This window comes from Elgaria multicarinata, chromosome 7, assembly GCF_023053635.1.
Source record: "Elgaria multicarinata webbii isolate HBS135686 ecotype San Diego chromosome 7, rElgMul1.1.pri, whole genome shotgun sequence".
In the NCBI taxonomy this organism is placed as follows: domain Eukaryota; kingdom Metazoa; phylum Chordata; class Lepidosauria; order Squamata; family Anguidae; genus Elgaria; species Elgaria multicarinata.
In genome coordinates this window covers 21,619,551-21,642,606 of record NC_086177.1, presented here as the reverse complement: position 1 = coordinate 21,642,606, position 23,056 = coordinate 21,619,551, and positions in this window count along the sequence as shown.

Genomic DNA, 23,056 nt, shown 5'->3' with positions numbered 1-23,056 from the left:
TCACTCCTCTTTTCGCGGAGCGCTCCTCCTGCCATTTTGGATATTTTCCCCTATAGAATTGCATTGCGGAAAAGATTAGTGGATAACTTTTTTTGTTTTTCAAGCTACCTATTTGAAACTCGCTGTGCTTAGAGAGTTGTGGGTGGGGGTCATTTTGTGCCTACTTTCAGCACTTTGTGTGCTGCGGTTTGCTTGCTATTAATTTGTTTAGAATGTTAAAAGCGGGAGGGGGTAAGGTTTTTTTTAAGCGATGACAGGCAGATTCAACTCCCAATCCTGATGAGAAGTGATCACCTCATGAAGCATCTTCCAATCCCAATGTTGGAGGGGGGACTAAGGCAGAGCTACCCTTACTTTGATTTATATAAACTTAATTTTTCATTTTTGGAGTGTTTGTTTGTTTGGTTTCCCACCCCCACCCCCCTCTTTTAAACCCTTGTTCTGTGACTGTGTTTCATCTTCCTTCTTTCTTCTATATAAAAAAACTACAAAAAATACCAAAAAAATTATCCTCTGTGTGTGTGTGTGTGTGTGTTTCTTTGGACTGTGTGTTATTGTGTGAGTGTGTTTGCTGTGCACTGCTTGTTAAGTGCAAAACAAATAAAGTTTGAGCATTTCAAATCCAGTTTCGGCAAAGCATACACACTTGTCCCATTTTCCCAAATATAGTATTACTAATATAATTATTATTATTTATAATCATCATGAGAAGGGGGAGAAGGCACACGTCTGTGGCTGAGCGTGCTGAAAGCAGTGGTGGTCAAGTCAAGGCTGGCACCAGTAAGCAGGCAGCCTCTCCTGCTGTGAAAATCAAACGGGCAAGTCCTTGGCTGGCTGCTCCTCAACAGAAGCAGGAGAAGCAGCAGGCAGATGCACCCTCTTCTCCAACTTGCGCCCGGTGTTCTCTTTTTGAGGGTGGGAAAAGTGCCCCTTTGCAAGAGGCAGGCGGAAGCAGCATTAGTGCCATTGGAGGAGGAGGAGGAGGAGGAGTATCCCCAACTCCTTCATTATTGCTTGAGGCCATGAGCCCGCTGATGGACCTGTCTCCAGACCTCATAGACGAGGTCCTCAGCACAGTGGAGGGGCAGGAGGAGGAGGCAGTGGTCCTCCAGGATGTGGGTGCTGAGGAGGAGGAGCAGCAGGCCGAGGCTCTCTCCCCAGGGGAGATCCGCACGTCATACTGAGGCCGCTTCTATGCGACCCCAGTGCACCTTGAAAACGATCATGTAACTTGCCTGTAAAAGAGACGAAGAGGCGGCCTTGCCGGCGCCGGCACCGCTGACGCCACCCACCTCCCTCCTCGCCGGCCGGCGAGGAGAGCTCGGCGGAAGAAAGCGGGGTGGAGAACGGAAGAAGTGCTCCTCTGTTTGCTTTGCTCACACTGCAGAAGCATACAGTGAGGACACAGCACCGATTTTTTAAAAAATTCTAGCGCGTGACCCGCACCACGCAGAGAGCTGAGAGTAGTCTCAAAATGACCCCCATCCACGACTCTGTGCACAAGAATTTTCAGAACGATAGCTTAAAAATCAACCCAGTTATCCCCAATTCTTTTCCTCAATGCAATCCTATGGGCGAAAACCGCCGTTTGACCCGCGCTGTCCGTTTGTTTACCCGATTTTTAAAAATTCTAGCACGCAACCCGCACAACACAGAGAGGTGAGAGTAGTCTCAAAATGACCCCCATCCACGACTGTCTGAGCACAAGAATTTCCAGAACGATAGCTTCAAAAACAACCTAGTTATCCATGATTATTTCCCGCAATGCATTCCTATGGCGAAATGTTTTCAAGATGGCGATCGGAGTGCTCCGCCTGAACTAGGAGCTCTGAAAAATGGCTGCTTCTCTTCGCCTTGCTTCTAGGGGTCCGCGGCCCGCTTCTACTCCGCCTCTGGGTAAGGCAGAGCAGGCCAATCCACTACTGCTTCTCCGCTCCTAATCGGAGTGGAGCACATGCCTAGTTTAAAGCAACTGTAGCTGCTGTTTCAATTCATTCCTGTGCATATATAATGTATGTATCCATTCATTCATTCTTTAGTTGTCAAGGTGGTTCAGAGCAAAAATAATAATAATTCCTAAAAAATATAAAACCAGTAGGCATAGCAAACCAAAACAAGAAAATACCAAAAACAATATAAGTAATAATGAAACAGAATGAAACTGAAGTCAATAAAACCTTTATATGTTTCAATGTACAATATAACACATTGTTACTCATGGTAATACGTTTCTTATACATGCAGTACAGTGCTTCACAAAAAATGCGTTCTACAATAGTGATGAACAGCAAATGCACTTGTTCTCTCCTGGGCTCCCAGCTCTTTCTGTTCTCTTTGGTGCTCCGAGCTCTGACCTGTGTCTTCAGATGTAGTTGTTCTTCTTTGGCAATTATTATTTGGATTGACTATTGTTTGTGTCTGTATTGTTCTCATGGTCTCACTCCTATGGTCTCACTCCAGCAGCAGCTACTCATATCACCATCACATCGCTACAGGGTAGCCAGTGTCCTACACTCCCCCCCCCCGAGAAGACTCCCCCACCAGGGACAGAGGTCCTTAGGTAGACTGAGATAGTCATGTCAAAGAACAGGCTGTGCTTCTGCTTGCAGTCAGGTGTGTGTGTGTATGTATGTGTGTGTGTGTGTGAGAGAGAGAGAAAGACACACAGAGACAGAGGCCTTTGCTAGACCTACCGTTATATCTGCGACGGAGGAGGGGAGAGCCCACGATGCAACTATCACGGGCTGTCGTGCTGGTCCAGACGTCACGTGTGATGAGCTCAAGAAGAGAGCCGTCACGTTCGCCATTTTTTGTTTTCTTAAAGGGATAATGCGCACGAACGCTTGTGGGCACAGATAAGGATTTTTTTAGAAATTAAATTGTTTTTCCCACTCCCCCCACCCTGCCCCCGATGGGTGCAGCACTCCTGGAGAGCGCTGCACCCTGTACACGGCTCCCAGCCTCGCACGAGTAACCGCGCGGAGCCGGAGTCAATCCGCAGAAATGGGCCACACCTTCCGTGGTCCCGGGCTCAGCCCAGGACGGTGGAAAAAGCAGTCCCAAAGTGTAGGGCTATATCCCGGGGCAAGGCAGGGCTGATCCTTGCCTGAGCCTGAGATCCCGTGTGCGTCATCTGGACACACAGGGGCGATCCCAGTTGTAATCCAGGGATATACCCTGGTCTAGCAAAGGCCTGTGGGCCCGATTTTTCCACGGTCCCAAGCTGAGCCCAGGACCGCGGAAGGGGTGGCCCGTTTCTGTGGATTGATCCTGTCCCCACACGGTTACTCGCAGGTAGCTGGGAGTCGCGCACGGGGTGCAGCGCTCCCCAGGAGTGCTGCGCCCATCGGGGGCAGGGTTGGGGGAGCAGGAAAATCTTTTTAATTATTTAAAAAACCTTACATGTGCGCACGAGCGTTCGTGTGCATCATCCCTTTAAGAAAACAAACAAAAAAGGCAGACCTGACGGCTCTCTTCTTGAGGTTGCTGCATGTGACATCTGGACTAGCACAACAGCCCGAGATAGTTGCATCGTGGGCTCTCACCTCTTCTATCACGTATTTAACGGTAGGTCTAGCAAAGAACAGAGACAGAGAGAAGCCCCAGTTCAGTTTACAGGCTTGGATGACAACTGAGGCTGTGGGGAGCACCCGTGGCTGGAAATTCTGCAGGCCTGCTGTTGACTCTGGGTGGGCAGTGGACAGGCTGGGCTACTGCTTGCTGTGAGGTAAAATTCAAAGGTGAAGGAGAGAGAGAGAAATGGAGTAGCTGAAAAAGAGAAGGAAAGGGAGAGTGACAGAGACAGACAGAGTTCAGAAAAGAGGTCTGGATTACAACCAGGTTGTGGGGAGCACCTGTGGCTGGAGATCAGGTGCATCCTCCAGCGTCCTTCCCTTGGCCCACTCTGGATGCTGCAAGCCTGTTCTTGGCTTTGTGTGGGCAGGCCAACCCCAGGGAAAGGCTGGGCTTCTGCTGCTTCCAAAGAAAAGTTTAAGAAGCACATATTGTGTGTGAGAAAGACAGGCAAAGAGAAAGATGGGTGACAGAGCAAGAGGGAGAAAGCACTGAATGTGCGGATCAGGCTGGATGACAGCTAACCTGGTCTGTGCTCTCAGACATCCCTCTCAGGGCCTTGACCCAAAGGAAAGGTGTGTGGGTCGCTTACCCTTGAAAAGAACCCTGGACTACCAGCGGGCAAATATCATGTTCTGGCTATGGCTGAGCTGAAATATCCCCTCTGGATTTGCAGCCTCATTCAGGGCTGGGAATCTGTCTTCTGGTGTTGTCAAAAACTGATGAGCAGATGAAGATGGGCAAACGTTCATATTGTGCTGGGGAGACAGAGTGGCTCCCAGGCACAAAGTGGGGGGGGGGGGGGCTGCAATGCTAGTGAGACTATGCAAAGTAACAATACAGACATAACAATAGTACAAATAATTACAGGTCCTCAAACCATCTTCAAGATAGTTATTCTGCCTGGTGTTCTTCATTAATGTCCTAGGAAGGGCGAATGAAGATCAAGCTACCGCATCTTTCCTGGAGAAAGAGTTATGAAGGAAAAAGCCTTAGTTTTCATGTGGGTTCAACTGCACTGGCCATTAGGGCTGGATGAGAATTTAATTGGGTCTCCGTTTTACTGCAGACCTATCCAGTTGGCACATCCCTTCAGACCAAAACGCATTCCAGAATGCAGTTGTAACTGGAAATCTGCACTTTCTTGGGCAGCTGGGCTAAAGTTCCATCAATTAAAAAAAATCTGTCCCTAAATTGTGCATGTTTCAAAAGGCACGTCATGTGGGCAAATCCGCACACTGTCGCTTTATCTGACGGGGAGAGCAAATGCATACATGTGCACCTTTGGAAAATCCGCACACAAAACAAACCATGGATTTGTATCCTGCAGATTAGTACAGAAATGTGTCAGAATGATGTTTGGTGTGCAAATCCAAGAGCCTGTTTTGAAAAACGACTCCACAGCACTGCCCACTTATTGTACAGTTCATATCACTCCCCAGTCCTTGGCTTCCTCTTAAGAAGCCATCACTCCTAGTTACATGTAATGGTAATTCATGGTATCCCAAACTTTAAAGTATAAGGATCATCGAAATACGTTCGGTACCGTAAAAGCTGAGTCAAACAGGCAACCATCCCTTCAAATAGACACTTACTGTTGAAGCAATCTTTCCAAGAAGGATCAGCAGTTCCTCCTGGATGTTATACTAAGGGGGATAAACAGAGAATATCTTTTAAGTCCCTCCTGGTACTATTAAGAGACTTGTCAAAATTTTGTAATGTGAAGATGTGAAAAGCTTACGGTGCAGATATGCATGACTACTCGGAAGTAAGCCTCAGGGGACTTATTTTCACGTAAGTGTGTAGAGGTTAGGGATGATAAACACGGGTTCTTCAAGTGTGTTGAGGCTTGCCATTCCTCCCCCCAGTGCTCGTTTCACCACGTTTTCTCTCACGAATGCATATGTCTTACCTCTTTTTTTCAAACAGGAAAAGTGCACATTTCCGAACAGGAAAAATGTACACTTATTCAAGCAAGGATGCAAATGCACCCACACCACATTAACCATGGTGTAAAAATGTGTCCTTTTTAGAAAAATGCTCATTTTAAAGTGTGCATTTTTCAAAACGGATACACCCTTCCAAATGTGATGGCAAGCTCAAGAATGCACAAGTTTGCAATCAGGGTGCTTTCCTCACATTTTCACAGCTGAAGGAAGTTCTCATACATCTCTAGTATACATTTCAGCCTTAACTGGTAAAAGTTACTTACTTAGACCTTCCCTAGCTAATCAAATTGTATAGTGATGTTAATCGACAATTATGTGCAAGTATGAAGAAGAAGCCATCAGGGATCAAATCCCACGAACAGGATATCCCTATGTTACATCAATTCACAAATGAACTTCCCAGTGCCTGCACACTTTGAAGCTCCTTCAAGTCATCCTGCTAAACAGCCCTCCAACGGCTGGCTGGTTTGCCTGCCTGGCTGTGACCACATCAACAAGCATCAGGCAGGCCATCATAATACATGATTAGTCATCAGGTTTGTCCTGGAAGCTGCCAATTTATGCTGGGGGTGGGTGAGCAGAACACGGATCTCCATGGAACACTGAAGTCAAAAACATCTGGAGATCTATCTTCTGGCCACCCGTGATGTACAGAGCTCCAGTTCAGTGAGAGAGGAGAGACCATAACTTCTCACACATGCTTAGTGTGCTGGCTCACAGTTCTTCCCAAATGCATTATCTTTCTGACATGATACCTGATGAGGTTCTGCTGAAAGGACCTCCTCTGAAGTGTATTTCTTCAGGACTTTGAAGACAGACTCCATGTGGCTAGATGCAATTAGCCCGATGGCAGAAAGAATGCCCTAGGAAGAATCAGGGGTTATTCAGTTGATTCCTATTTCCTTCAGAGTCTGAAAATTATTTATCTGATGTATTTTCAAATTATTGTCTCCCAAAGTGGCCCACAACAATTCAAAAGAGAGACAGTTCTTGCCATTAGGTTGCAAAGTAAAGAGACAATAGAGACAATGAGTAGAGGTAAAATTTAAAGAGGAGGGAGATTGTTTTTCAAGGCCAGAACAAAGTGGTGAGCTGCAGCAGTGGCATTTAAATGGACATTGGGCCAAGCGGGTGTTCTCTCCCTGGTGTTCTTGCTCAAATACTATTTGGTGGCTATTTGGCCAATGGATGGGACCAGAGCATTCTTTCTGTTGATACTGTAGTTGCAGAGCTGCAGGCAGTAGGAGCTGAGTGGTCTTTCTGGCAAGGAGGGTGGAGAGAATTCCCTGCAACCCCTCCTTCTCTGACTGAAGGATGGGTCAGGTTGGTCTCCCCCTTGGCATGGTGTTATACCTGGGAAGAAGGAGAGGCAGCCACTGACCTTTGGCAGGGCAGAATTCCTCAAGGTCTTTCTCTCCTCTTTGAATACTTGGTGGAGGATTGCAAAGAACTTCTTCTCGGGATGGGACATAGCTCCAGAGGGCTTCGATGATGGCTCCAGCAGCATCCTCGTACAGATTCTGAAGATCCTACAGCACAAAGAGAGATCGGCATACCCTTGTGGGAATCATCTAAGGCAGGCCTCACAACTTCGGATCTATCAAGCTAATGGAACCCCACCATCCATGAATTGTACCGCATCAGGACCTTGGCAGCCTCCCTGCTTGCAGTCCTAGGCAGGCAGCAAGTTCAGGAGATTTCTCAAGCTCATCATGGGCCACCATACAGGGCAAATGGGGTACATTAAGCTTACTGGGTCACAAGTTGCATAGGTTTCATCTAAGGAAGAAGGGAAGGAGTTTCAGAACAGGTTAATCAAGTGGCAATGTTTGGAATAGGGCTTAAATCAAAGCAGGGCTCAGTCAGGGAACCTGCATTCCAATATCAGTGGGCCTCATGAAAACAAGGGGTAGGAGGTGGGAAAGCAAGCACAGAGTGCTTTTTGGCATGTAATTGGCATGGCTTTTATATTCCGCCAAGTACTCCCTCCCACAACACCTTATACACAGATCTGGGATTATGAAGAAGATTGACAAGTGAACCAGAGTAGCTGAGCCCCCACACCCATCAAATTAATGGGTGTGGGGGCTCAGCTAGTTAATGTCATAAATTAAGCAGTGTGACGTTAACTCTCAATATTAACATGGACTCTGTACGAACCTCCTTGCAAAGTTCTTTAAATTCATCCAGGGGCCACCATATCAATATGAACATGTGGAAACAGAACCCTTGTTTCTCTCAGTGATCGTTTCTCTCACCAAATCATATGCATGTTCCTCCAAACAATTTGGACTGGTGAGACTTTTGGAATGAGGAGGCATGCGTTTTTCACAGACTCTCCAAACAGGCCAGACTACATATGAATGTCCAACCTTGTCATTGCGATACTCACTGTTTTCTTGTCGATGTCCTCCATGGCAAGATGGAGCAGGTTCATGGCCAAATTGCCACTTATTTCCCTTGCAGACTTTATAAAAGATGGCAGAAGTTCATTAATGTGCATCCGGTGTTTTGGTGCGATCTGCGTAGGATTAAAAATGAGTAAGAATTCAAATGAAATCAATAATTTCTCAGTGTGCTTGTGTGTGTGTGTGTGTGTGTGTGTGTGTGTGTCCATGTCTCCAAGAGAGAAAGAGGGGGAAACACCAAATCCAAGATTTCCATTTGCTAAAAATCAAAAACAAAAACCCCACAATAAGAAAGGTCTAACCATGCAATCCCACGCCCAAGTAAGCCCATCACGATCAATGCATTTTACCCCATAGTAGCCATGTTTAGGGTTAGAGCCTAAGAATAAAAACAAAAAATTTAAACATTTTTTAAAACAATAGAAGTGGGTGTTAAAATAAAATAATAGTGCCCCAGCTCAATATGCCCTTAGCTAGACTTAAGGTTTATCCTGGGATCGTCCCTGCCTGCTCCCGGGATCCCCTGTGTGTCATTTACATGAACAGAGATGACCCTGGGACAATCTTGGGATAAACCTTAGGTCTAGCTAAGGCCTATGTCCCCTTGAACTGAAGGGGACCATCCCAAAAATGGGTTGTATGCAAATGTAAAGTCACAAAAATGAATTTCAAACAAAGCTTCTAAAGAGCGAGTGGATTGCGCTGCCAATGTGGCTGGTAGTCTTTTCTGCCAGAGTGTAATTCGCCTTTTCTTTGTAGGCCAAAGTATCAACCAATACTTTTCTGTGAAAGGAACACTCATCCAAGGTTTACAAAAAGCAAGGAGTTGTTCAGAAACTCAGTGTTGCCCAGTATGCAAGTAGAAATACCATATTAAAAAGATGAAGAAGAGTTGTACCCCGTAAAACTGCTGCAGGTAGTTACAAGCACTCCTTAAGACCAGCACAGGCTGAGCGATGCGCATGGCCCGTAGGCTGACGGCAGAATGGTCCAAGATGTAGATGTCACTTGACCCCAAATTCCCGAGGTGCATATAGCACAGCTGTGCATCTAGGAAGAAAGAAAAAACAAAAGACCTTCCGCAAGTGAAACTAACAGATCAGTTACAGAAAACACTTCAAGGACTTCTTGTTCGACAGGACAGCGTGTCCTTATCATGTCTCGTATGTGCACTTCTACCTCCTTTTCTAGAAGGATAAGTAACAAGTACTTGCTTTTTTTAGATCTCTCCTACCTTAAAAGATGCCTGTGACCCATAAATCTCATGTTTTCTACCTTCAGAACTAAATGTCTGCTATCCCCCTTTAATGGGTGTGGGGGCTCAGCTAGTTAATGTCACAAATTAAGCAGTGTGACATTAAGTCTCAATATTAACATGGACTCTGTACGAACCTCCTTGCAAAGTTCTTTAAATTCATCCAGGGGCCACCATATCAATATGAACATGGGCAGATCCACACATAGGCTTCGGGACACCCTGAAGGCACTTTGGGGCGTCCCGAAATCGATGATGTGTACCCTACCTTAAGCATTCCAAGAAGAGGCGGAGGAGGAGGAGGAGGAGGCGGCCCCGCATCGCCCCTCGTGGGGACGGGATGAAGAGTTGCCACGCCCGGCGCCTTCGCCAGGAAATCAGCTGCCGCCCACCTAGCCACCGGCCTCCTTTTGCCGGCGAAAGAGCCACCCGGGCCCACCCGGGTCGGAGAGCTCGGCGGAAGAAGCCGCCGCTGTCTTCCGCCGAGCTCTATGACCCGGGTGGAACCTGGCGGCAGCTTCTTCTGCGCCAAGCTCTCCGACCCGGGTGGGCCCGGGTGGCTCTTTCGCCGGCAAAAGGAGGCCGGTGGCAAGGTGGGCGGCAGCTGATTTTCTGGCAAAGGCGCCGGGCGTGGCAACTCTTCATCCCGTCCCCGCGGGCGATGCGGCGCCTCCTCCTCCTCCTCTTCTTGGAACGCTTAAGGTAGGGTACACATCATGGATTTCGGGACGCCCCAAAGCGCCTTCAGGGCGTCCTGAAGCCTATGTGTGGATCTGCCCCATGTGGAAACAGAACCCTTGTTTCTCTCAGTGCATGGCTCACCAAATCATTTGCATGTTCCTCCAAACATATTTGACTGGTGAGACTGCAGTTTTGGAATGAGGAGGCATGCGTTTTTCACAGACTCTCCAAACAGGCCAGACTACATATGAATGTCCAACCTTGTCATTGCGATACTCACTGCTTTCTTGTCGATGTCCTCCATGGCAAGATGGAGCAGGTTCATGGTCAAATTGCCACTTATTCCCCCGGCAGACTTTATAAAAGATGGCAGAAGTTCATTAATGTGCATCCGGTGTTTTGGTGCAATCTGCGTAGGATTAAAAATGAGTAAGAATTCAAATAAAATAAATAATTTCTCAGTGTGCTTGTGTGTGTGTGTGTGTGTCCATGTCTCCAAGAGAGAAAGAGGGGGAAACACCAAATCCAAGATTTCCATTTGCTAAAAATCAAAAACAAAAACCCCACAATAAGAAAGGTCTAACCATGCAATCCCATGCCCAAGTAAGCCCATCACGATCAATGCATTTTACCCCATAGTAACCATGTTTAGGATTAGAGCCTAAGAATAAAAACAAAACATTTAAACATTTTTTAAAACAATAGAAGTGGGTGTTAAAATAAAATAATAGTGCCCCAGCTCAATATGCCCTTAGCTAGACTTAAGGTTTATCCTGGGATCGTCCCTGCCTGCTCCCGGGATCCCCTGTGTGTCATTTACATGAACAGAGATGACCCTGGGACAATCTTGGGATAAACCTTAGGTCTAGCTAAGGCCTATGTCCCCTTGAACTGAAGGGGACCATCCCAAAAATGGGTTGTATGCAAATGTAAAGTCACAAAAACGAATTTCAAACAAAGCTTCTAAAGAGCGAGTGGATTGCGCTGCCAATGTGGCTGGTAGTCTTTTCTGCCAGAGTGTAATTCATCTTTTCTTTGTAGGCCAAAGTATCAACCAATACTTTTCTGTGAAAGGAACACTCATCCAAGGTTTACAAAAAGCAAGGAGTTGTTCAGAAACTCCGTGTTGCCCAGTATGCAAGTAGAAATACCATATTAAAAAGATGAAGAAGAGTTGTACCCTGTAAAACTGCTGCAGGTAGTTGAAAGCGCTTCTTAAGACCAGCGCAGGCTGAGCGATGCTCATGGTCCGAAGGCTGCCGGCAGAATGGGTCAAGGTGTCGGTGTCACTTGACCCCAAATTTTTTAGGTGCATATAGCACAGCTGTGCATCTAGGAAGAAAGAGAAAACAAAAGACCTACAGCAAGTGACACTAACAGATCAGTTGCAGAAAACACTTCAAGGACTTCTTGTTCGACAGGACAGCGTGTCCTTATCATGTCTCGTATGTGCACTTCTACCTCCTTTTCTAGAAGGATAAGTAACAAGTACTTGCTTTTTTTAGATCTCTCCTACCTTAAAAGATGCCTGTGACCCATAACTCTCATGTTTTCTACCTTCAGAACTTATTGGCTGCTATCCCCCTTTCATGGAAGGCTGCTCTTGAAGACTGTTCCAAAGCCTCAGCTAACACCGAATGTAGTGACACAGCCAGGCCTGGCACCAAGACATGTCATCTTTGGACAGATGATGGGGCATTGGGGCTCCAGCAGTGCCCACTCCTAGTCTGGGCCACCCTTCAATTTAATTTTGTATTAGCAGTGGGGAAACAGTGATCGTGTGTGTGTGTGTCTGTGTGTGTAAGAGAGGGGGGGAGAGAGAGAATTCATGAGCGTGTGAGAAATGAATGGGAATTGTAGGTCTTACCCCACCCACCACTGCCTTTCTCACCATCAACCCTGCTCACTCGTGCAGCCCTTGAACATTTCATCAAGGGCCAGCACAGCACTCAAACCCAAAAAGTTTGCCTAGCTATTCCATAAAATGGACAAGTTTGTTGGACTATCCCTGCAATTTAATTTTGTCACCATCAGAATGAGACAGCCCTGCCCCTGGATTCAATCTCAGGCAAAGTCTGAAAGACGGCAATCCTAAATTGGTGAATGAATGGACAGGTGGGGCCCATTTGTGTACTCTCTGGGCTTAGTGATTCTCTTCCTTAAAAAGCCTGACAAAACACAAAGTCTCCCTTACAACAACAGTGTCTCTTGGCATGTACAGACTCCCTCTGTTCCAAGAGGCAGAATTCAGTGGCTAATCTGCACTTGTAGCTCAATTTTGCAAGAGAGGTCTGGGGACCTCCTGGGATCTCGCCACGTTCTGGCACTTTCTGCAACACGATAGGCCTCACTTAATGTTTGCAGAAGCCACCCACAGTAGTGCAGGGCAATGATTTGATCAGATGATGTGGAATATAGTCAAAAGGTATGATTTCTAGTTTAATAAAGCACTGGATGCGTATCAAATCTTATCCCAAAGAGACTTCCTACGGATGGAATAGCAATTCAAAGGTATGAAACCCCACTTCTGCCTAAGCCAATCCTTAGACACCAGAAGTACAAGACTTAGATCCTCACCAGATACATCCAAATCATCTTAAAGTGTACCCTGATTGTGACATCATCCATGATATTCAAGCATAACATTTGAACTCACCAGGTTCAACATTTCAACTAAGTAACCATCAGCCTGACTATCCAAGTGTGATGTTTAGTTTCAAACTCATAACCTACATCTGAAGAAGCATTTAGCATAACTTGAAAGTCTGCTTCCAGTATTAAGTAAAGAAACATCCAATAAAAGGTGCAATCTTACTTGCTGTGTGTATTAATGCTGACACATTAGTCTACTTTAAGGAGAGAATCAGCTAGTGTAATATTATTTTTCGTTCAGATAAATCCTTGACCTGATATATTTCAGGCACTAGGTCAAGACTTTCCTCTTCTCCCCGGCATTTAACGGCATTGAACGCTAAGTTTGTTTTTTAATGGAGCCCAGAATTATTGTTTTAAATGGATGCTGCTGTTTTTATACTGTTGTTTTTAGGTGATATATATATATATATATATATATATATATATTAATGTTTACTGTTTTTACCTTTTGTGAACCGCCCAGAGAGCTTCGGCTGTGGGGCGGTATATAAATGTAATAAAATAAAATAAATAAATAATAAACAATATCCTTGACTTGATATCTGAAGCTAATGTGCATGTGAATACATTTGCCCACATTTGCCCTATATTACCCTGGTCTCTCTCCCCCTCTTGTCCCGGTACTTGCTCCTCCACACACCCCATCCTGACCAAACTTAGAATGAGTGTTTGGCCTGCTGTAGGGTTTTGGGTGGCTTGTTACCAATGGCAACAAGCCATCAGGTTCACACAACCTGACAAGCCACGCTTTTGTTCTTTATTCGTACAGTCGCTTCTGACTCTTCGTGACTTCATGGACCAGCCCACGCCAGAGCCACGCTGCCCAGGGGTAATTAGGCTAATCCTCCCACCATGAGACCGACACACACAGGGAGGGTAAATCAGCCATTGTGGCTTATTTGGCCTGCACATCAGTCCTCCCTTATGTGTAAACCTGGCCATTCTATCCAAGCCTGCTAGCCACGATGATGTAATAGAACCTCTAGGTTCCGAGGCAGTCTGGGCCAGGGGAGGGGAAAAAAAGTCAGGAAAGGACAGTTTCATTTATGGCTTGTTTGAGAACTTCTCAAACAGAAGTTCTCAAACATAACTGGCCACTGTTAGAAAATGAATGATGGACTACATGGACCCTTGACCTGATCCAGCAGGGCTCTTCTTAAGGAGGTAGGACAGGGGCATGGAGAAAGAAAAAGGATGGGTTATAGGGATTGTAGAGAAACAGGATCAATCACTGTGGGGTTCTCAGGGAAAAAGAAAGAGAGCTGCTTGTGAGAGGAAGCGGAAGCATAGAATAAAGACATGGACATGAGCTTGGGTTAAACTAGGACCTCTTTCTTAATAATTAGGTAGATTCATCCCTCCCTGGATCTGCATGTGAAAGTGCGGGAATTAAGTCCTTCTCTCAGGCCACTTGCCTGGCTTATGGGCAAGCCACTCTCCAAAGCAAGGGGTCAGGAAATCCTGCTCCTTACTTATGTGACACTTTGTAAGTGTGGGAAGACCACCCTACGACACCCTCGCCCACTGTCATAATGACAGCGAGTAGGTGAAGATAGGAGGGTCTCCAAAGGCATACCATATCCTGTCATGGGAGCCGCAAAGACCCTGAGGAGCAGGTCCTCCGGCTATGCCAATCACCAAAAGGTGCCCGAGTGCTCACTGGCCCTACCTGATATAGCCAATTCCCGCACATCCCTGCCACGACTCAACCTAATTACTTACCCCGTCAAGTAAGACTTCCAGTATGAAGTAGGCAAAACCATCAAGAATTGGAAAATTCCTACTCAGCCCCTCCCCCCCTCCAAAGGGAGCAACTGGCTAATCCCATACTAGAAGAAGGGTGGGAGCCAGAAATGAAAGAGATCGATGCCTTGGGTGGGCTGCCTTTTATAGGCACAGCCCCGCCCTACCTCACATGGTCTACAATTTGCCATGAGGGTTGCCTCTATTCTGCTCCTCCCCCTCGCAACAGCCGGCTTCCAGCTCAAGCCTTTGGGCTGGGCGGACACCGGATTTGTTGTAGTTTTCAGCTTTATGAAATTTATGGTTGCAAGATTTAGGAACACAGGACAGTGTACTGTACTGCTGCTGGTCCTCCACTAGTCCTGTTCTGCTAGCGGAACAGGCTGGTAGCACAGCAGGTAGTGGTGGTTCCTGAAGTAAGCCTAGGAATGAGTAGAAACACTCCTTTTCAAAATGAGGCAGGTCAGGAGACCTACCTTCTGGGAGCTCTGCTGACCTGCCATGTACTGAAAACATTGCTGCTAGTTCTGTTTTTCTCCCCAGGAACTGCTAGTTCCTGTTGCATTAGCCGTCCATCCTGCTGGCATGGGGACAGTACCCTATATCCAAATTGACATGCCTCTCTCCTCTAACTTGTTTGCTTTACCATGCTATTAATTTATTGTCTAAGGGCACGATCCTATGCATGTTTAGAGAGAAAAAGTGCTCCAATCCTCAGCATGCCCCAGCCAGCATGGCTGGCTGAAAGGATGCTGGGAGTTGCAAAACTGTTTTCTGTGTAAACATGCATAGGATTCCACCTTGAATCATGAACAAGGACAATTATATGATTCAGACAAAGAGATGTAAGTTGCCATCACAAGACCTACAATTGTGAAGCTTTCATTAAGACCAAGATTTTTGTCTTCTGTGCATTTGCAATATTTTTCTCCCCCTCCATTAAAAAAAGAGAAAAAAAAAGAATGCATAATAAACTATTAATAAACTTTAAGATATTCTACAACTGAGTATTTTACCCCGAGTACAGCTAGTATGTTATATTTGCAAAACAATCACCCATAGAATCATTTCCCCCCAAAAGATGCCAATTCTAAAGTCACATTCAAGCCATTCGGCTGCCCAGTGCCCAGTATGAAAGTCCATTCAGCTTCCTTCCTTAAAAGAAGGTTGTCATGGTTGTTCCAATTATATTTGTGAGGGTATACTCTATTGATAACCAGGAACATGAACTCGTTGTAATTATGAGAGTTTTCAATGAAATGCTGTACTAATGGTGCATCCAAAACCTGATGTTTTAACTTTGAACGATGTTCTATTATACGTGTTCTAACACTGTGTGAGTTTTTTCCTACATACAATAGTCGGCACGGACAAATAATGATATAAATAACCCATTTTGTGGTGCAGTTAGAAAAATGAAGTAATTTGAAATGTCGGTGGTCAATTGAATGTTCAAACGTGTCAGTTTGTATAGATCATGCACACACAGTACATCTACTGCATTTAAATTGGCCATAAGTAGTACAATCAGTAAAATGGGGTGAATCAATGTCGGAATGAACTAAATAATCCCTGAGATTTTTTGTGTGTCTAAGTCCAATTTGTGGTGTATTACTACAGCCTGGTAGTAATACGCCACAAACCCCCACAGAGTGAGGTCAGATGTCGGAAGAGCCAAGGTGACCTCACTCCTAACAAAAAAGTCAGGGTAAGTTCCTGTTTTTAACTGTGCAGCTTCGTAGAAAAGTCCCGCGGTGGCTGCTTAGCTGCAGCTACATCATATAACTGACGCAGTGCCAATTTGCAGCCACAGAGGGGCTTTGAACATGTTTAGACAGTCCCCAGCAAGAAAGAGCATGAAATTAGCCCACGAAGGAGCAGCAAAACCATACCACTTCTGTAATGGAAGAAACAGCTTTCAGAACCACTGCATTAAGAGTTTTAAATAATCCCTTTAGAAAAAGACACATGCCTCAATTGATTTTCATGATTCCAAAAGCCTTTTGCCTTAAAATAAATAAAAGATTTGGAGTGGAGGCGTATAACGTCCCATGGCCATGTACAGAGTTCCCATGGGAAGCTGTTCTCTACCATATAAATACTAAGTGTACTATGATTGTCCTTTGGCTAGCAGCCTTATTCCATGGGATGAAATCATGTCCTTCCTCATGCCAGTTAAGGAGAGTGGCACAGATAGTATCCATGAAGCAAGGGAATAAGACAGCAGATTAAAAAGGCACCTCCACCCTAGAAAAAGGGACAAAAAACACCCTACATGAAGGAAAAGGCTGTCCTGCACCACACACAAGCACAGCAAATAATAACACTTTCGGTTTCCAGTTGGCAATTTCACCTCAGCCCGTTCAGGCTTTGCAGTGAAGTGAAGGAGGCATTTTTAAAATTATTATTATTATTATTATTATTATTATTATTATTATTATTATTATTATTATTATTATTTCAAGGTCTGCTCCTCTGTTGCATTAATTAACCATGCAGCAGTTAAAATGTTGCACCACTACTTCTGCTGCTATTTACAATGTCATTAGGCAGCCCTCCAGTAAAAGTGGGGTCGGCAGAGCAATTTAATTAATATGTGACAGGGCAAAACCTGCAAATTACTCAGCCCTGCAATGGTCACGGGGGATCCTTACAGGAGTATAAGTGAGTTGCATGCTACTGCAACAGTTCAGAGGCTCACAATCACCCAGGGCAGGAGTGGGTGAGAAAAGAGACTGGATTCCAAATAGGCTGGGGTTGTTAAGCAAAACATTTAGGGGTTAGCAATAATCATTCTATGCTGCTTTGATAGTTTTGGATGAGAAGCATGACAGGAACCCAAGTAATCAATAAAGAAATAATAGAACAGTGTTGCTTGGCAAGTATTTCCAAAAATTGAGATACTAGCCCCCCCCCACCCAAAAAACCATTTTGTTTTGCAAAATGGTGAAAAGTAGAGAAAAGGAGTAACTCGAGGAATGAAACCTTATTTTTCATATCCTGGGATATTGGGCTCCTCTAAAACAAGTGATTTATTGCATGCTCGTGATTGACCGCTCATGGATGTTTTCGGTGCAGTTTCATGACGTCATCAACAACCAGGACGTCTGCCACAGAATCTTCTGGATATCCCAGGATAAAAAGAACCACTTTTTAAAAGTGGTAATATCCAGGAAACAGCTGGAACTTCCACCACTAGATGGCAATGACTCAATAGATTTCAATGGAACTCAACGGAGGTGAAGTATTTAATTCAAGCCCCTTGTTGCCCTTCTCCTCCCATGTAATGCAGCCCATAACAATTGTGCCAAAAAAAGTAAAAAGAGGAAGCACAAAAGATGTAAACAATGTGATTTCCCTTAATGTAGAGACACTCTTTGTCTCTCCTTTTCTCAGTGTGATTTTGTATGTGCTCCAGTTGCATCTGACTTTGTTTTCTAAAAAACAGATTGACAGAAAAATCCTTTGTAGGGTAAAAGAAGGCCACAGTCAGCAGCTGAGGCCGTATGCATGCTGGTCACTGCTTTGCTGGAGCCACGCAATCAACTTTTAACAGGTGGTCCGTGCTATTAGCACTGATCGTGCCAAATCACTTGTTGGAGAGGATGGAATTGAATCCAGGCCTCTTCCGCAATGGTGCCAACTACCTGTTACAGTGATGTATATGTGTGAAGGAATGCCTGAGGATCTGTGGGCTGGGGATACCCTTACATGTATTAGCCACTTCTGGCCAAAAGGCAAGTTGAGATAACAACTCCGTACAGTTTTGCTTGTCTGTTCAACAAAGCATTTCTTACTCATCACAGATGATCGAGTAAGTGGCTTTTTTTCAAGTCTGTATCCCTGCATAAATCCATCATCCAAGCACAACGGTAGGCAAGTGGCCTTGGTTTTTAACAAAGGTATTGAATAATTGTGGAGTTGTCATAAATTTTGGAGAAAAATCAATTCAGCAGGTCAGTGTTCAATCTTTACATGATTAGGCCATTAGATTCTACAGCAGACCAACAGTGATTATTAGGGGGTGGGGAACGCTCATCTCATTTAATAGGATATTTCATTATTTCTGTCACCAACTAGTTAAGAACAGTTGCTTTTGTTCTAACATTACATTGTTATGCTTGCTCCCACTACTCCAATTGGTGAGATGATCCAGGGGTACAGTGTTTACCTGAGTTTGATTTCCTTTAGTGGGTCACCAGAGACTGTATCTCTGTGTGTGTTTGTGATATTTGAGTTTACTGACAAATATACAGGTTCAACATTGGCAGAGGCACAGCTTTAAGACTCTTCTCTCCAAGGGCTCAAACTGATTGTTCTGAGGAACTTTCCCTACTCTCCTCTAAGCATATAGGCCCCCAATTTAGATCAGGACTGTGGAGCAATAGAACAGGGAAGGGTAAAACTCTCTCTCTCTCTCTCCCCCCACCCATTTTTCTTGCAAAGTTCCACAATAAAAATGGGTTTTAAAAAAGAATCAGTGGAGGCTTGTGTTTCCCCCCCTCCCCCTACAAGAGGTGTTGGAATTTCCAAAAGAAGTAGTGGTAAGGAAGACCTAAATGTGTGGAATTGACACAAACACCACATATGCAATGTTTATAACATTATAAATCACCTCTTATGCAATGCTTCTGTTGTTGTTGTAAATCATTCAGCTGGAAATCAAAGCACATTTGCATTATATACTGATGATTTGGTAGGGGAGAGAGGGCTTAGGAACATAGGAAGCTGTCTTACACAGAGTCAAAGCATTGCTTTACAGTATCTAGGGCTAGGCCAGTACTGTTGACACTGATTGGCAGCAGTTCTTCTGGGTTTTAGACAGGATTCTGGATGCTGGGGATTTGAAACTGGGACCTTCTTCATGCAAATTGTGTTCTCTAGCACTGAGCTATGGTCCCTGAAACACACCATCCATTCCTGACCTTGACTTCCATGCACAACTATGATGACCATGGATAGGATATATGCATACAACAATGCAGGTAGGGCCCATGTTTTCAGGAACCTTGGATAAACAGATATACAGATATTCCTGTATGTTCCCAGTCATTTTAAAGATCCCTAGCCTTAAATTATCCTAGGGTTTGCCTTGACGAGGGGTTTGCCCCAGGCGGCAAGTCATCTATGTGATGCAGCTGCCATCCAGAACCTATCCAGGGGCAAACCCCCAAAGCTCCACTTAAAAAAAGTTGGGCACTTACCCTGACTCCCCCCCCCCCTGCGGAGGCATGCCACATGTTACAAGGTACCTTCTGTGAGCAGTACTGACTCCATTTTGAAGCAACCCAAAACCCCACCTACAGACTGAGAGCATTCACAAAAAGGCCTAGGTCAAGTAACCATTTCCTGATAGACTTCTTCAAATGCATTCCCCAGAGACAAAGGTAGGGGTAAAACTAAGCAGAAAATGAATGCTGGATGGCAAGAGTTATACCTGGTCATACACATGCTAATACAGCCCTGTTGCATCAAGTACAGCCATCAATCCCCAATCACCCTCTTTTGTCATGCCTCTCTCTTCCGTTAACAAGTAACATCTCCCAGTGTTTATGAGCACTGTGATGACTGCTTTTCTTTAGAGATTTTGATTAGGACACAAAACCCTCAGGTTTGGGGGGAAGAAGGAGGCTAGCTCCCTCTCTCTCTTAAAGAAAACCAGAAACACAGAGCATACTACAGATTCCAGCTTGCGAGAGCAAGCTGCCATGGGTGAGTGCTTTGCCTCGCTGTACTCTTTTCCTCTTCACCTAAGACCAAGAGTTGCAATGCTCCCCAGTTCTGCTCTACAAGAAAGGGCTGCAGCCCAAGGAAAGGTATATTGCCTTTAAAGATTCCCTCTCCTCTTTCCCCTGCTGTCTGTGTGTGTATGCTCTTAAGTCTCAAAAAGTATATTTTTCAGTCTTGAAACTGCTTCTAAGCCTCTACTTGCTCAGCTAATTTCCCCAAAACTAGCTTGTGCCTTTGTATTCGTTTCAACCTCAATAAATGTGCCATTGTGGCGTTATCCCCTTCAGTGCTGCAAGTTTCTTGAGTAAGAATCGCCTTACTTAGCCACAGACGCTTTATTGCCAATGTCAAAAGATTCCTTATAAGCAGGTGTAACTCTCATTAGAACGTCTGCAAGTTTGTACACGAGTCTAATGTAGGGTGACCATATGAAAAGGAGGACAGGGCTCCTGTATCTTTAACAGTTGCACAGAAAAGGGAATTTCAGCAGGTATCATTTGTATATATGGGGAACCTGGTGAAATTTCCCCTTCATCAGAACTGTTAAAGGTGCAGGAGCTATACTAGAGTGGCCAGATTTAAAAGAGGGCAGGGCACCCGCAGCTTTAACTGTTGTGATGAAGAGGAAATTTCACCAGGTTCCCCATATATACAAATGACACCTGCTGAAATTCCCTTTTCAATACAACTGTTAAAGATACAGGAGCCCTGTCCTCTTTTTCATATGGTCACCCTATCTAATGAGAGCACATCACGTAACACACAGCCAATGACAACCCCTGATTGGTCGGCATTGGCTGACAGGGAAGGGAGCGGAAAACCTCCTGCCCCGGTTTTTAAAAAACTTTACATAAAGAAAGGTTGCCAACCCCCCCTCAGTGGGGCTGAGGGGCTTAGGTGGCACCAGTGCTTGGCGCAGTGACAGTGGGAGGTCTGAGGGAGGGGAGCTGGTTCCGGGCGTCCCTCTCTTCCTCCCCCTCCAGCTCATGTACAATAAACGAGGAGGGGAAGGCTGCCTCTTCCCCCCTCAGTGCCCATGTCGCACACAGCTCATGGGTGAGAAGTCTGAGGGAAGAGAGCCAGGTCCGGGTGGTGGGGGAAAGGAATGGGGCTGTCGGAGGGAGAGGAAGAGAGGAACGTGTGGAGCCCAAAATGGCTCTCCTCCCTCTAAACTCCCTGTGGCTGCCCAGTTCCTCTCCCTCCCAACCCATTATTTTATTTTATTTTTTAATCTGTAGATGCAAAGGTTCACATCTACAGATTAAAAAAATGAGGGGAAGAGGAACAGGGCAGCCAGAGGGAGGTCAGAGAGCCAGCTGCCCCATTTCTCCCCCCTCCCTGGTGCTCCGCCCAGTGACAACAGCAGCAACTCCACATTGGCACTCCTTCCCATGCAGATGCCAGGCATCATGGCACCAACCCACCACCATCAAGACAGGGACCTAGTTGTTTAAATCCTTTAAAATGCTAATCCACTGGGCTAACAGAAGGAAGAATCTCTTCACCAATTTCTAGTGCAAATACATGCCTGCTCAAAAGTAAGTGTTATTGCGTTCAATGGAACGTACTCCAAGGAAGCTGGGTATAGTATTACAGCCTTAAAAACTTCTTTTCTTCACCTGTCCCATGGCCTTGGACAGTATTTTGAAGCAGCACATTTCAAATGAAGTTTGTTTACCAAACAGGCTTTCTGTAAACACAACATCTTTTTTGTACTCTTCATTTGTAATTGTGAAGGTTTTTACACTGGGTATATAAGAATGCTGAGTTTCAAAGCACCAATAAAAAAAATTCTACAGGGAATGTTCACATTATACAAGACAATTTCAACCTTGAGAACATACATGAAGAACATTCAACTCATTTGAACTCTAAATTGATTTCTGCTAAACATTACTCAAGGCTATGAGAATTTTATTTAAGTTAATATTGCATCATCTGTCCCTCTAACAAGGATGTCAAAAATAGCCTCTGGTCTACCTCCAACTGAATTTCTCTTATCTTTTCCAGAAACCCATCTGCTGTAACATCAATGAACACAGACTTCCCTTCCAAATGTATTTTAAACATTTTAACATTTAAGATATTTTTAATGTGAATGCATTTAATGTAATTGTTACCTAACATTAACAAATAAACCCACACATATTTACCCACGAACATTTGAATTAAACGTACACAGAAGCGGAGTTTACGTTCAGCCTTCCTTTGAAGTATTATTAGTAAGTACATGGGAGTAAAGTTCTCCTTGGTACATTTGATCAAGTTCAGATTAGACTTAATCTAAGTGGACATAACTTCAAAAGATTTTCCATTCACAGTGCTAGGTTTGGTTCATTTCTGCCATGGAAATTACACTTCGTTTATAAATCTTGAAACCAAAAACTGTAAGACTAACAGAATCCTCTTCTCACTGATGTATTTATATTTGCTCTCTGGAGGTAGTTGTTGTAAAGTTTAGTTACTCTTCTCAGATGTGAGGAGGAAAAAAGACCTATTTTTCTTCTTCTTTTATGGTCTCAGAATATCTAAGTAACATTACGACTCCCATTATGGTGCTACCTATATCCATCATGTCACCTCTTTCCCAGCTGCTTCACATCTTACCAGGAACTATTCACAACTCCAGGTGTGTGTGTGTATGTGTGTGTGTTTGCTTCCAGTCAGCTCAAGCATCTCCTCACAAACTGGGGCGATTTATGTCCCCCTTCACATAATACCAGAAGCATGGTAGAAAGATGTACAAACCATCCTAAACATCTCTTTGAACTTATGGAGGGAGGAGTTCTGTGATATAATCCCCTTCTGGAATTGGACCACCTCTACATACGAACGGGGTGGGGGGGAGGAACCTTCGAGAGACCTTTCTCACAATTTTTAGCAGTTTGTGAGCAACTGCAGTGCAAGCTAGCCCTTGCTGCTGTGGTAATGTTAAAGATTCCAGATCCATGACACAGCTCCTTCCCAACTTGTTAAATGTGAACCCTCTTGGGGATTGTGACATTGCAAAAGGGAGCCGTGTTGTAGCCCACTGCCACACGATTAAGAGGTTCTGGTATTCC